The following is a 14162-nucleotide window of genomic DNA, read 5'->3' as shown; positions in this document are numbered from 1 at the left end:
GCGTGCGTGCGTGTGTGGCGGAGAGAGTCGCAGCCCCAGCCTGAAGCCTCAAAAGTCTAGTATCTGCTCTCATTCCATAGGGATGTCCCTTTTGAGTGATGGTTAAGATATTGGACTTTCGCGTGGGAGACCCGGGTACGAAGCCGGGTGGGGAGGTTCGGATCACCTCCGTTACACGTGCGCGCGTGCGTGTGTGTGTGCGTGCGTGTGCAATGCGTATAGATGATGAGATGTTGATTATGAATGTCAGTGTCTAGTCTGGTTAACGTTTCTTCAGGAAAATGCTGGATGGGAAAATGATTAGATCTTCACACACAGTCACAGTGACAAAATACCAAATACTACTATACAACTGTGTGATTTAGTTGTAAAATAAAAAAGGTGTACCTCCTGTTATTTTAACCGGGGGTACAAAACCTCCTGGTATTTTAACCGGGGGTATAAAACGGACCAAAAACATTTCAGCAAGTGGTCAAACGTTAATCCTCTTCACTTTAGTTTTGAGGGAGGTACTCACAGTTAGGGATGGGACGATATGAAAATTTCATATCACGAATATTGTGACAAAATAAATCGCGATTTACGATATTATCGCGATAATCAAAATCCATTAAAAATAGCAGATCTACAAGCTCACAACACATCGCGTTGCGACATGTGAGCTTGTAGATCTGCTATTTTTTGGTGTGAAAAAAAAAAGACTGTAGGCCTATCAAGTACGTACCTTTGGGTTTAAGTGGTACCGGATATGCAGCTCAGAAAATAAAAGGTGAATTGAAGCCAGTGCATGACGGAGGACGATATCACAATAAATGAAATCGCCACGATACGATTATCGTGAGTGTTCTTTAACACGATATACGATAATATCGCTTATTGTCTCATCCCTACTCACAGTAGCATTATGATGGTTGTAGAATAAACTACCGGTAATAAAAAAAAAAGATAATGTAGTACTTATACGTACATAGACGGCGTAATTGCAGGTTGTAAATGTGAATGACAAGTCTTGTTTATGGAAAATGGTACGCCACAAAGTCCTCGGCGTTAGTAACTCTGGAGTTCGAGAGTGTAAATACTGACCCTTATCGCCAGAATTCATTCCAGTCGTCTGCGATAAAAATTGTCAGTGTTAATTTGATCTATTGGTAACTCTGAGATTGTGCAACGGGTCCACTTGGTTACATTCACACACTCTCAGAGTTGTGTTAACCTCAGAGATTCTTCTGTGTGGGAGGACTGACCTGAGAGTACGACATTGCATCCGGCCTGGCCTGGGTCGTGTTGTTGTGGGTTTGTCCATGCTATCGCTCAGGGGTGTCGCACCAAATTCTGGGCCCTGGGTACAAGGATTCACTGTGGGGCCCCTGTGCTTTAACTGTTGAAAAATAGCAGATATACAAGCTCACAGCGCAGCACCGAGTGCCGCGCTGCGAGCTTGCAGATCTGCTATTTTTGAAAAATCATGACAATCTTTGAATATTTCAAATCCTTCTAAGGTTTTTTTGAAAAACCTATGTTTCGATGTCAGTGGAGCTCAAAACCTTTCATGTGAAGGACCCCCAAAATGGTATGTATTTGGCCACGGACCCCCATCTCAAAATATTGAGTTCCAGGGACCCCCCGAAGCCAAATTTTAGTTACAAATGTTCACTTAAAAAATACATAATATTCAAAGATTTGCACACATTTTCACGACTCTTCAAAAATAGCAGATCTGCAAGCTCGCAGCGCGGCACTCGGTGCCGCGCTGCGAGCTTGTATATCTGCTATTTTTCAATAGCTAAAGTATAAAATAATTAAGGCCCCTCCACCACCTTGGACCCTAGTAACTCAGTCCCACTTTCCTACCCCTTGTGACGCCCCTGCTATCGCTACATACAGACTGACCACCGCCATCAAGTCTGACCGCTTTAAATCAAGCCATATTAGAGAATACATCAAACGAAAAACATGTCTTGTTATTGAAACCATACTGTAACATCACATCACAGCCGTGGGTCATGTAAATACGTGTGACAAACTGTAACATAATACTATAATACTATTTAGGCCTGCTGTCATAACAACCCACAGTGGCTGGGTGGTGACACTGGTCACTCCTAACGATTTCAATAAAGAATAGCTGTGACAATTTTAAATTCACATGCGCCTATGTGAGTTTTTGTGTCATTCCTCGGTTTGATCGTATCGGTGTCCTTTTGTATGGTCTGTAATGTCGGTTGAAGATAACATATTGATGGTATGACACACACACACACACACGCACACACACACACACACACACGTGACCTGTACTTAAGTATTCAGTCTACATTTTTACATGTGTGACATTCCCGTGTGTATTATGTGAGAGAGAGATGTGTGTGTGTGCGTGTGCGTGTGCGTGTGCATGTGCGTGTGCAAGAGAGAGTGTGTGCGTGCATGTGCGAGAGAGAGAGAGAGTGTGTGTGTGTGTGTGTGTGTGTGTGTGTGTGTGTGTGTGTGTGTGTGTGTGTGTGTGTGTGTGTGTGTGTGTGTGTGTGTGTGTGTGTGTGTGTGTGTGTGTGTGTGTGTGTGTGTGTGTGTGTGTGTGTGTGTGTTTTCAATCAGGCTAACAAGCGGCAGTCATCCAGGCACGGAGGAGGAAGCTGATTAAGGTTCTGCCAGCCGCTGGAGGCAAGACGAGGGGAGAGGAGAGAAACATGGGAGCTGAGGTGAGTAGTGAAGAGGAAGAGAGAACAGCAGGAGGAGGAGGAGGAGAAGAGGAGAGGGGGTTTGCAGGAGAGGAGGAGGAGGAGGGGAGAAGTGGTGGAACAGGGGAAGCTGAGGGGTGGGGATGGAGAGAGCCGGGGCCAGGAAGATGCACAGTTCAGTGTAGGGCATTAAGGAAAAAGTCGACAAGTCGACTCAGTCGACTTCATTACACAAGTCGACTCCCACCAGAGAAAGTCGAAAGTCGAAGTAAAAAAGAAAAAAAAAACGTTCTATTGTGAAAATAGCAGATCTACGTGCTCACAAGGCCTCGTGATGCGAGGCGTTGTGAGCGTGTAGATCGGCGATTTTCGCAATTTCTGCCTCTATATATTTGACAATTTGGACAATGTTTAATTTGCCATTTTAGAGGTATTATAAAGTCCTTAAATTGGCACTTTAGAAATGTGAAGATAGCCATATACACTTAAACTATATGTTGGTTTGTTTACTGTTGAGTGAGAAAACAATGTTTCACATTAAGTTAATCATGTGGGGACCCCCTAAAATAATTGGGGGGTCGTGTGTGATGTGATGACGACTAGCAACCTTATTCTGGGCATGCCATAAGGTAAACTGGGCAAACATCCGGTGGACATCTTTAAACTCAAGATAGTTGATCGCCATGGACCTCTATGTGGGCCGCAACATGCCCGTGGGCCGCCACTTTGACACCCCTGGTCTAAATGGTTGAGAGAATGTACAAATTGACCCGGGTTACCTGGTCAGTTACTGTGTAGGAGAAAAAGCTGGAAATGGGAGCACAAGGCGGCACTTAACTGACCCCACCGATGGTCCTGGAAGGGAGTGAATGTTCCCAGTGTTGCCAGATTTGCGAGAAAAACAAGCAACCGGGTCTATGAAAGCAAGCCCAAAAGACGTGACTATAGGGGCCATATAAGCACACACACACACACACACACACACACACACACACACACACACACACACACACACACACTATTTGAAAATTGCAGATCCACAACACGTCGCATTGCAACACATTGTGACCTTAGATCTGCTATATAAAAAAACTGTAAAAAAAAGAAAATCACAAATTTGTAATATTACTTCTATGGGGATCCGTGGCGTAAAATCTTTTCAGATAGGGGTCCGTGGATAATTGCATATTACATGTTTGAGAACCACTGGTTTAAACAACATTAGGAAGCTAAACCAAATAAGCAACTGCACTTTAGAAACAAGGGGAAATATATATATATATATATATATATACAGTATATACTGTATATAGAAAGAAAAAGCGCAACCCGCAACTACCAATAATCTCTACAATCACACAGCCCCATATATCAGCCTTGTACGCTGTAAATACAAGAGACACTCTTATCCACAGCTTTTATCCGAGTGTGAGATCGGAATAAGCAAAACTCTAGTCAATGAATATACATATAAGTAGAGTACAGGGAGAACAATGTAGTGCTTCAAACAAGCCAGGATGATACCAAAGAAATAATGAACCTAGCATCTGTCTTAACAGCACGCTATCTAAATAACATTAACATTTATGGTCAAGAAAGAACAACTCTAATGATCTTTTGATATCCCTCGTTATGTTGTTTTTGTATGCTATTGTGTGTAGTTTACTATTACTCTCACTTTACTATTACGGACATTTAACGGTTTGTGATGTTTTGTTTGTTGTTATTTGGATATCGCCCATCTCTGGACAGGGATCTGTTGTACGGGGAAGTATGAAGCGGGCCTTGAGAGGGAGCAGGTGGTACGGAGGCGAGGGGAGGGCAGGAGGGTGAATCACCAAGCTGCTGAGTGAGGAAGACTAGGGTCCAACAAGGGAGAGAACAAGAGAGGGAGAAGTCAATGGGGAAGAGAGGAGAGAAGAGGAGTCAGGTGGAATGAGAAATGAGAGCAGAGGTGGAAAGTAACGGAATAGATTTACTCTACTGTGCTGTACTGTACCCATTTAGACCTGACCTAAGTTTTCAGAAAAATTTAGTATAACAACGTGTAAGGTCTAGTACAATTTTGAGGGGTTTCTACTGTGCATACTGTCCATGTTTTGATACTTCATACTTCTACTTCACTACATCTCAGAACTATTGTACTTTTTACTCCACTACATGTGTTTGACAGCTTTAGTTTTGCTTCATACAGTTAGATAGATTGTCATTACAAAACCACTTAAGTCGTATTTTATACTTTGGCTATGTGAAAATGTACAATATACATGCATCGCATCATGTTGTAGATCCATTTAGAAATAGACTTTGGTACTTTTACTTGCAGTATTTTTATATCGGGGTATTGCTTTGGTTTTGCTTAAGTGTTGAAAAAAAGGAAACCTTCGCAAACCTACAATAAAAACTTTAAAAGCAGGTGCGTAGGCAAACAAGTGCACATCAACAAAAGAAAGAATACGCCCGCACACTGCCGAACTGCACAGTACTGCTTTTATTTATTCAAAGAAGCAACGTTTCGGTCACTGATGACCTTCTTCAGGCCTGAAGAAGGTCATCGGTGACCGAAATGTTGCTTCTGTAGGCCTACCCCGCAGTGTGCGGGCGTATTCTTGTTATTGTTGATATACTTTTGCTTAAGTAAAGAAATAATAATCTCAGTACTTTTTCCATCAGTGGAAATCAAGAAGGATTAGGGAGGAGAGACGCTAGTATTTACAGTTTTCAGTACTTTTACTTCTACTCCACTACATCTCGGATCCAAATATTGTACTTTTACTCCACTAAAACTATTTGAAAACTTTAGTTACTAGTTACTTTGCAGATATAAATGATTATATTATAAAACATACATTATGCACTTTAGCCCTAATCTATACCTTGGCTATTTGAAAATAGCCGATCTACAAGCTCACACACGATGCGACACGTTGTGAGCTTGTAGATCTGCTATTTTCAAACATTTTGTACTTTTACTTTTGGTACTTTTGGTACTTTAAGTACATTTTGATTTTTGATGCCAATACTTTCATACTTTTACTCAAGTACATTTTGAATTCTGGACTTTTTACTTGTAAGTATTTTCTACATTGCAGTATTGATACTTTTACTCAAGTAAAACATTTTAGTACTTTTTCCACCACTGGAAGGTGAGAAGGAGAGACAGTGGAGAACAGAAAAGACAAGAGAGGAGGGTACTGTACATGCAGAGCTGGGCTGAGGGCTGGGAGAGGAGAGGAGAGGAGAGAAGAGAGAGGGGGGGCTGTGCTGTGCTGTGCTGTGCTGTGCTGTGCTGAGCTGGGCTGGGCTGGGGGCTCGGGGAGAAGAGAGGGCCACGGATCAGGAACCAGGCTCCCTCGGGAGGGAGCAGGTGCAGGCTGCGAGCGAGGCCTTTGGGCCTGTCGGGGCAGCCAGAGCTTAAAACAATCTGCACTGCTCCTTTTTTAATTTGGTTCTCTGAACACCCCACCCCTCTCACTGACTCTCTCTCTCTCTCTCTCTCTACTCTCACTCTCTTTCACTCTCTCTCTCTCTCTTTCTCTAGGCCTTTCTCTAGTTTCTCTCGTGCTACTTACAACACTGTCTCTGTTCTCCCATCTCTCTCTCTCTCTCTCTCTCTCTCTTTCGCTCTCTCTCTCTCTCTCTCTCTCTCTCTCTCTCTTCACAGATCAACACGTAGTGCAAAATTAAAAAGGGAACTCCCCTGGCACGCCAAAACAAATTAGTGCAAACAAATTACACAGAGTCAACACTCAAACAGTGGCGCATCTGGACTAGCGGAGCCGGTGGCTACCTTCTCTCTACGCCACCGTTATTTGGCTGCACACCTCAGTCACAATTTGTAAATACAGTTTGTGCTTTTTGGGGGGGGGGGGGGGGGGGTTTAATTCTAGGCCTGTTTCTGAGCAAGGCCGCCCGCCCCCTCTGCAGTTCTGCCGTGTGCATCGCTGACTGTGTGTGAGCATTGTTGTTGGACTTGGCTGGCCCTCTCCCGTGGCCCCGTGGCCCTCGCGGCCCCCACGGCCCCTCTGGCAGTGGCTGCAGTCTGTCCATCTGCCTCCTACTGGGGCTCTGCTGGGACAGGGGCCATGGCAGCCCCCAGGCCAGCTGCTCACACCCCCAGAACCTGCCTCCTGCTGCCAGGTGGGGCCCCCAGGATACACAGTTGGACATCTTCACACACACGCACGCACGCACGCACGCACGCACACACGCACACACACACGCACATTCATGCAATGTATGTTTACAAGTTTTCCAGGAGGCATTTCACAGGACGCACGCACGCACGCACTGTGCTAAACACAGCCTACTGTAGAAACAGGACACAGCCTTTTGCAGGCTCAGGTGTTACCCACAGCTTCAAGTAGATTGTGGGGGTTCATGGGTTGGGGGGGGGGGGGTTGACACCAACAGGTGGCACTGTTTTCTTTCCTAATTAAGGCTTTATTTATTCATTGGCATGCAGAGGCTTCCAGATGACTTTGGCTGCCCTGCTCTTCCATGGGATGGGTGCCAGTGCGTGCGTGCGTGTGCGTGCGTGTGTGTGTGTCCGTGTGTGTGTGTGTGTGTGTGTGTGTGTGTGTGTGTGTGTGTGTGTGTGTGTGTGTGTGTGTGTGTGTGACTGTGTGTGTGTGTGTGTGTGTGTGTGTGTGTGTGTGTGTGTGTGTGTGTGTGTGTGTGTGTGTGTGTGTGTGTGTGTGTGTGTGTGTTTGTTTGTTTTGTGAATGTTCTCTTCTACATGTGAGAGTCCAGTTATCACCTGCTTTTCAGTATTCTACGGTGTGGCTGTAGGCCAAGCCGTCTGTATGTCTGTATATCTGTCTGTATATCTGTATGTCTGTCTGTATGTCTGTCTGTATGTCTGTCTGTCTGTATGTCTGTATGTAGTATGTACATATGTCTGTGTTTGTACGTATGCCATTGCCTATACCTGTGGGTGAAAATGCATGTTAACAAATTATTCTCTGCGAATCTTGTAATTACCACCACCTCTTGCGAGAGAAATATTTGGAGACACACACATAACCAGCCAACCCGTAGTGCAGCTTCACCACTGAACCCCAGATTTATGCAGCTTCATTCACAAATAGTCATTTATGAAATATAAAACACATTTTCAGTATAATGAAATTACTGAATTCGGTTTGTATTAGTTCGAATTAAATTGGGATTCAACTGAATTGAATTGAGATATATATAGTTATAATTGTTGTTTGAAACGAGAGTAGGGATGGGACGATACACAATATTAGTGTTTATCGTGATAAAAAACACTCACGATAATCATATCGTGGCGATTTCTTTTATTGTGATATCGTCCTCTGTCATGCACTGGGATCAATTCACCTTTTATTTGCAGAGCTGCATATCCGGTACCATTTAAACCTATAAATTGCTAAAAGATACTTATAATATACGTACTTGATGTCTTTTTTTCACTCCCTATCAAATGTCTTTGCCCAAAAATAGCAGATCTACAAGCTCACAACGCGTCGCGATACGAGGCGTTGTGAGCTTGTAGATCTGCTATTTTTTGGCAAATGTTCCTCCGCAGGATAATGGATATTGATTATCGCGATAATATCATAAATCGCGATTTCTTTTGTCACAATAATCGTGATATGAAATGTTCATGTCGTCCCGTCCCTAAACGAGAGTAGGCCACCGTTTGTTGAAACTTGAAAGTGTTGCTTGTTTCTATTGTACAGAGTCTAGTATAGTGTGGCAAGTGTTCCAGCTCAGGTTCCGTTCCCGTTGTCCTTTCCCAGGTTACGTTGCATGAAAGGGAAGTCAGACAGGGAGAGGAGAGGGCTGGTGGGGTGGGGCGGCTTCTTCCACAGAGGGGACACCACACAGGGCCGTCACAAGTTACCAGGGCCCAAGGTGGAGGGGCCTTGATTATTTTATACTTTTGCTATTGAAAAATAGCAGATATACAAGCTCACAGCGTGGCACCGAGTGCCACGCTGCGAGCTTGTAGATCTGCTATTTTTGAAAATTCGTGAAAATGGGTGCAAATCTTTGAATATATGTATTTTTTTTAAGCAAACATTTTGTAACTCAAATTTTGCTTCGCGGGGGGGGGGGGGGGGGGGGGTCTCTGGGGGTCCTTCACGTGAAATAGGTTTGCGCACCACTGACATAGAAACATAGGTTTTTTTTTTTTCAAAAAATCTCAGAAGGGTTTGAAATAATTCAAAGACAAATTTTCAAGATTTTTCAAAAATAGAATTTGGTACGACACCCCTGACACCACATCACTTCACCACCATAGACTGAAGCCTATCGTGGCTCCCCTTCTGTCAGCCCATTATCTTCCTACCCATGCTCCTCTCCTCTCCTCTTTTCTCCCCGTCCCCTCCTCTCCTCTCCTCTCCTCTCCTCTCCTCTCCTTTCCTCCTCCTTCTCCTGGATGTTATCTCCAGCTGCTTATGCCCTAATACCCCGATTGTTGTGCTCTAAAAACAATAATTAGCAATCCCAAACGAGACTGAGGGGTGAATTTAACAGCTTTCTTCTGATGTTTTTTTCCCCTTCCCCTTTATCTCCTCTCCTTTTCTCTTTTTTTCCTCCCCCCCCCCCCTCTCCGTAAGAGCAAGGGGGGGATATTGGCAAAGCCTCTTTAAACTCTCTGGTATTATGGAGGATTATTTTGTGCCCAGATCCTGGCTTGGTGTGTCTGTTTTTTTTTCTTCCCTCTCTCTCTCTCTCTCTCTCTCTCTCTCTCTCTCTCTCTCTCTCTCTCTCTCTCGCTCTCTCTCGCTCTCTCTCTCTCTCTCTCTCTCTCCTCCTGGTTGTGGCAGACACGCTAGGTAAACAGTTTGTGTCACACTTGATTGCGTTTGAGAAATTAAAAAGCGGCGCTGACAATAGGCCCGGGCTGGGGATGAGGACTGGGGGACACTGACACCGTAAGATTCGCTCTCTTTGGGGACGCGCGGCGTGCCGTATGATGGAGCGAGGCCCTCGCAGGCAGAACAATGCAGGGCCTCGTCCTTCAGAGAACGCTCCCAGCTCCAGGTCTCTGAGACTATCTACGCAGGGCCATCTGCTCTCTCTCTCTCTCTCTCTCTATCTCTCTCTCTCTCTCTCTCTCTCTCTCTCTCTCTCTCTCTCTCTCTCTCTCTCGCTGTCTCTCTCTCGCACGTCTCTCTCTCTCTTTGTGTGTCTCTCATACCCTATCTCCACTCTGTTTGGAAAGAAAGTGGATTTCATGTGGCTCAATTATTCAACTGTTTACGAACACAAACACCCCTGTCTGTCTGGATGTGTGTGTGCTTGAAGTTGTGCGGGTGCGTGTGTGTGTGTGTGTGTGTGTGTGTGTGTGTGTGTGTGTGTGTGTGTGTGTGTGTGTGTGTGTGTGTTTGTTACGTGTTCTGTGTGTGTGTGTGTGTGTGTGTGTGTGTGTGTGTGTGTGTGTGTGTGTGTGTGTGTGTGTGTGTGTGTGTGTGTGTGTGTGTGTGTGTGTGCGTGCGTGCGTGTGTGTGTGGTTCTCATAGTGTCTGTACACACACACACACACACACACACACACACACACACACACACACAGTGTAACATCTGCGCCAGTCGATGGAAAACACATTACGTCATTTGTTAACATGGTAGGACTTTTAGAAAACGTTGTTAAGAACTTGGCGAGATGAGTGTGTTCAGTTCAGTTCAGTTGTGTGTTGAAATGTGACTAGCTGGTTAGTAAAAGTCAAATCAAATGCTGTAACATACAACTTTTAAAAGTGAACTGTTTTCAACAATCCATTTCAGCACCTAGAAGAAAACAGGAGCCACCCTGTAGAGGGCAGTGTGAGACCACATTAAAAATGCCCTGCTATTCATTGTCATTGGCTGTCAAGTGTCAACATCAATGTTTCAGGAATATCAGAGCACTGGAAAACTGTGGCCCTATTGAATGTTGAATGGAAAAAATCCTTAAGTGTTAACCACTTAAAAGGGTATTTTCTATTGATTACTCATGCCATGGAGGCTTCAATTTAAAAAAAAATAATAATAATAGTAAATTTATTGTAATCAAATTATTGTCTTAGGAATACTACAAATACAAAAAAGGATTACTGAACTCAAGCCTCCATATGGCGTGAGTAATCAAAAGAAAAGTCATTTTGGGGGTGAACTACTCCTTTAACCCCCAGCATCCTTATGGTGAAGAAAAGCAATTTAAGAAAATGCAAGAAAAGATATTTAATTACTTCAACGACAAATTAGGAGTCCCACAATAGTGCTACTCAAATGTTTTATTTGCAAGGACCCCCTTAACAGTGAGAGTGTACAAATGGATCGAACCAAATGGACCCATAAGGAGCCATTTGGTTCTATTTGTACACTCTCAGAGTTACAGACCTGTTATGGTCATTCATGTCATTCATTCATTCTTTATGTGTTTCTGGTAATATTACTGTCCACTTTTTTGGGACAATAATATTACGTTTATCTCCAAAGATTCTTCTTCTCTTTTCTTTCTTTTTTTTTTTTAAATATATTTTTTGGGTCTTTTTCTGCCTGATAGGTGTACAGTAGGCTGACAGGAAACGGGGAGAGAGATGGGACACTCCCATTGCAATGCCCCCTTTTAGGCAATTAGTATGAACACACCCACACACCTTCATACTCACATAATTGAGCAATATTTCAGCCTACCAGGATGAAAACTGTAGGCACAAGAGGGTGGGATAGGAACATTTGATCAACCACAGGTAACCATTTTGAAAAAATGTGAATTTTTCATGGCCCAATATCCAGGTTAGTTCCTAATATATCAATCAACATATCTGCCAAATCGTGAAATTGAACGATTATATAGTTATGCCACCCCACTGAAACAAATCACCCAAAGGAGTAGGTTCCACCTTTTGCCCCACTATCTCTGACTAGACCTTACCCGTACAAAGATATGTGCTCCAAAATATGTGTGGGTTGTGGGAAAAGTTACTGTAACTGGTGCGTGCGTGAGAATATGTGGGAGCATCATAATGTAAGGAGCAGCCCATGGAGGAGTGTATTTATGATTTCCATACCCGTTGGAAGATGACCCGGTGCATGCATGACCCATGCGAGAGAGAGAGAGAGCAAGAGAGAGAGAGAGAGAGAGAGAGAGAGAGAGAGAGAGAGAGAATGTGTGTCTCTTCACTGCAACATTCCTAACTGTGAGAGAGGTGTGTGTGGGGCTATGGGATCCCATGGCCTGGAGGAACAGACCGTAACCCTGACAACAGGCTGAGCTGAACAGGCTGTGCTGTACAGAAGTGGTGAAGAAACGCTAATAAATAGCTTGAATTTGGGAAAAATGAAAATCGGGCTCCGTCAGCGTCTGTATAATGCTAATGGCCAATGCCATGTGAAAATTGGGATCAGTTGCTGAAGAGATAAAGGTGGAAATGCATTGTGACTGACCTACTGACTGACTGACTGACCTCGCTCTCTAATTATATAATGGATGTACAATTTTGCTCTACATTAAATATCTTCACTGAAAATAGCAGCAGATCTACATGCTCATGAGTTCACAACGCAACGCGTGGTGAGCTTGGAGATCGGGCTATTTCCTGTGAAGGTTTCCCACAGAATCCGGATGCTGGTATAAGATAGTGACTGGATGACATCAAGAGTGAAAGTCATTGAGCATTCATCAATGAAACATTCAGTATTGTTGTAAACAATAAGTTGTAAAACACCTGGTGAGTCATTCATGAAAGTTCCCTTGTTGCTCGCTGAGCTGAACATTTTGGACTATTAGACTGATTTGAAGCAGCAGGAAAACTCTGATATTCTCTCACCTATAGAATGTCCATCATGCTCTGTGCCAGTTTATGAAAACAGCTCTGAAATGCCTCAATAAAGAATCTGAATCTCATACACAGGGGTGTCGCACCAAATGCAGTGAATCCTTGAGTACAAGGATTCACTGCATGAATGTTCTTCATAGGGTGAGGGGGTTTAACCCATTTAGACTCACAGCAAGGAACCGAGTGCCGCGCTGCGAACTTGTAAATCTGCTATTTTTTTAAAGCGTGAAAATTTGTGTCTTTGAATATTTCAAATCCTTCTAAGGTTTTTTGAAAAACCTATGTTTCTATGTCAGTGGTGCTCAAACCTTTTCATGTAAAGGACCCCTAAAATTATATGTATTTGGCCACGGACCCCCATCTCAAAATATTTAGTTCCAGGGACCCCCCAGAAGCGAAATTTGAGTTACAAATGTTCACTTAAAAAATACATATACGGTATTCAAAGATTTGCACACATTTTCACGACTTCCAAAATAGCAGATCTACAAGCTCGCAGCGCGGCACTCGGTGCTGCACTGTCAGCTTGTATATCTGCTATTTTTCAATAGCTAAAGTATAAAATAATGAAGGCCCCTCCACCTTGGAACCTAGTAACTCAGTCCCACTCCCCCCCTGTGACGCCCCTGCTCATACATCTTTGGGAGGATGTTTCTCTTAAAGTTATGTCTGTATTTTCTGCTGTGTTCATCTAAATCCAAATCTACATGAAGCTAAAACCAAAGCTTAAATTACAAGCTAAAACTCTTTAATCGTTGTTTTGAGCACAAACAGGTTGCTGTCTGAAAGTAAAGTATAGTGGATTAGTCATGAGGTGAAACTTTATTCCAAAATGTTTCACACCTCTGGTGCAGTTGCTCATTTTCATTGTATCATGTTTTATTCATACAATTCTCACTTTGCAAAACCCCCTTTTTTTTTACCTGAGTTTTTGTTTACTCACTCAACACATTTGCTCATTTGATTATTTGCATTTGACAATTTAGCAGGAGTAAACCTGAGACAGGCTGCACTAAACCATCACACATTTGCCGCCTCTGTCGAGGGACCCACCCGAACAGGGGAGTCTGAAGTTCACAGGCCTCCCCTAATATATAATCTGTTGTTAGACTGTCACCGCGAGGAGCATAACCAACCCCACAGAGACAACGCTGAAATTCATTAATCTAATTAAATATGTCGTATTGCCCAAATGAGACGCTGGTGTGGCTGTGCTGCAGGATAAGTGCAAAGTAAGGCTGGGTCCCACAAGAGTTAGCATACAGCCGACGTGCGCTAGCGCTAACGCGCTTCATTAAACTCTTAATTACCTATTGTTTCTAACTAGTTGGTGGCGTTTTAATGAGAATCTACAGGCGGTTAAATGTAATCTAAATTTTCTAATCTACTGGTCCATTACCAAGGAGTCAAAATGTTATTGGTTTTGTGAGTAATCAGACTTTTAAATGGCACTGATATCACTCCCGAGGGCTAGGAGCGGGTTTCAACTGTGTAATTGAATTCCTTTTTTTTTTCCTCCTCCATCTTTTTTTTCTCCAGATAGGAAGCAGTGGTGGAAGAATTACTCAAACGTTGTAGCCTATGTAAGTAGCAATACCACAATATAAAAATACTCTGTTGAGTAAAAGTCCTGTATTCAAAATTGTACTAGAGTCAAAGCACAAAAGTGTTTACACCATACAGTATG

The sequence above is a fragment of the Nannobrachium achirus genome (assembly GCF_963921795.1).
Source record: "Nannobrachium achirus genome assembly, chromosome: 2".
In the NCBI taxonomy this organism is placed as follows: Eukaryota; Metazoa; Chordata; class Actinopteri; order Myctophiformes; family Myctophidae; genus Nannobrachium; species Nannobrachium achirus.
This window is presented reverse-complemented; position numbering follows the sequence as displayed.